This window comes from Octopus bimaculoides, chromosome 2 (assembly GCF_001194135.2).
Source record: "Octopus bimaculoides isolate UCB-OBI-ISO-001 chromosome 2, ASM119413v2, whole genome shotgun sequence".
Lineage (NCBI taxonomy): Eukaryota > Metazoa > Mollusca > Cephalopoda > Octopoda > Octopodidae > Octopus > Octopus bimaculoides.
The window spans coordinates 87,652,834-87,655,162 of NC_068982.1; the positions used below are offsets into that span (position 1 = coordinate 87,652,834).

The 2,329-nt window shown below is 37.1% G+C and overlaps 1 protein-coding gene across 1 annotated transcript in view; it reads right to left on the minus strand.

Moving 5' to 3' along the window:
• The window catches only part of LOC106875866 (peritrophin-44), an 18,641-nt gene extending 16,786 nt beyond the window's left edge, over positions 1-1,855 (minus strand). The window contains exon 1 of the mRNA XM_014924168.2: positions 1,809-1,855. The gene's annotated coding sequence lies outside the window, so the exon portion shown is untranslated. The remainder of the gene's footprint in view (positions 1-1,808) is intronic.
• Positions 1,856-2,329: the final 474 nt, after the last annotated feature.

Here is a 2,329-nt window from a genome sequence, read left to right on the forward strand (position 1 = left end):
AAATGTTCTCATACGAAGATGCCCCCACTCCATCCCATCATTTCGAAGGCTGTGGTCTAAAAAAATGGGGGAAATCCCCGTCAAAAGAGAGTAGTTCTAACTTATTTGGTCTTCCTGATCCGAAACTCCTCTCCCCACCCCCTCGGAAAAAAATTTCCCAACAAATTTCTTTATGATCATAATCTATGTCGTTTGAAAGGTATTTGTATAAAGTTTCATTAAAAGATACTAATTTCCTGGAAGTTACGGGGGAAAAAGTCGGATCACGTGAATTTTCCCAAACTCCTCTCCCCCACCTCGGAAAAATTCTTTCCCATAAATCCCCATATCTTCTGAAGCCACAACATCTAAGCGGTATTTGGAGGAATTTTTTGTTAAAAAGTATCCATTTTTCTGGATGTTATGAGGCAACAAAGTCGGGGGCGTATACATCTATAGTTATGCCCTTTTATTTATACTATTTTTTCATTTCATGTTTATTTCATTCATTGTTTGCAATGTTCTCTCTCTCTCTCTCACACACACACACACACACTGCAAAACTTACAGATAGGTTGCAGAACTGAAACCTCTACGTTGCTTTGCGGGGAATGTAAAAACTTAACAAACTGCTCCCCTCCGTAGATGTACTACCTTGATGTTTGTTTAAAAAAGAGAGATTATGACTGTGATGAAATAATGAAAACAATATTTACCAAACAAGTTTACTATTATACAAATATTTACTATCACACAAAGAAATAATTAGACGTAAAATATAAAAATTATTAGAATTGGGAATCAAATGTGAAAATATTGTCAAGTGGCTAGCAAAAAACCGCCCAGAGCGCGGTTTTCTGTTAGTATTATTAACAACCAGAGTAATTTACAAAATGACGTAAGGTCCGAGAGTTTTGAGCATAGCACTTATCAAAGTTTGGCAAGCGCCAATACACAAAATTATCGACCCTTGAGTCTCTTCGTATCTTCCGGCGATTAAATAATAATAATAATAATAATAATCATAATGATAATAATAATAATGATAATGATGATGATGATGATGATGATGATGATGATGATGATGATGATGATAATAATAAATGCCCTGATGCAGTACCAAGCACTGGCTCTCATAGCTTGTGATTTTAACTGATTGGAAGTGTTATCATGTACATGTTTTGTCTTGGTATAAAAGATAGGCTACAGCAAATATTCTGTTCAGTACCACAGATTTGTGGTGTGTGTATGCGTTTTCAGTTCTGTTCTGTTTGCATCACCAAACCTATATATAACACACACACACGCACGCATGTACGTACTTACGCACACGAGCTTAGAAATATTCTTGTACTGGGTAATAGAATGAGAGAGAGAGAGAGAGAGAGAGAGAGAGAGAGAGAGAGAGAGAGAGAGAGAGAGAGAGAGAGAGAGAGAGAGAGAGAGAGAGAGAGAGAGAGAAACAGAGAGAAGATGCAGACATTACAATTTATTAATTGAACAAAATAGACATAAACACTTTCCTTCTCCTTATGCACATAAAGAGAAATAAATCCACCCTCATAAACATACACATACACGCAGAGGGAGAAAACAAGAACTACATGAAAATGTCTGATGTCAAATAAGTCAGCATTGAATCAGCGACGCCACATAGGCGACACCAAAACGGCCGTGCCAAACGTCTCATACTTGTACATAGATATGATAAACTCATACACAGATGCACAGATGTAGATACGCACCCATTCACAAACATGAGCAAACATTCACAGATATTAAAACAAACATATATACACAAGATCGAAACTGTGGTTGAATATACTTACTAGTGTGTGTATTTCCTGACCTGAAATTGAATTATGCAAGAATTATATTATAGCCTGACTCTGTAGTTTATGTTTACTTCATATTTGTATCTATGTAAAAACGATTTAAAAAGTGGAGAAGATTAAAGTGCTTTGAACTTCATGGTACTATTAGTGTTGTTTTTAGTTTCATGTTAGTTAAATGAGACCAAAACAACCGATGGCCAACATGGTGTCCCAGCGATCCTTTGTTTCGGGAGTATAAGCGTTTTCTAACTTTCTTCTCTAAAGATCTAGTTTCATTCCCTTTCACCATGTACCTGGATTTTTGACCACACCACTCTCTTTACCGCCAACGTTTGTCTGTTTCTCTCTCTCGGTCCTTCCACTTGCTTCCGTTGCCATAAATACACACACATTCATACACACACACATGCATACACACACATAACACATACATATACATACATACACACACACGCACACACACACACACACACACACACACACACACACACACACACACACACACACACACACAC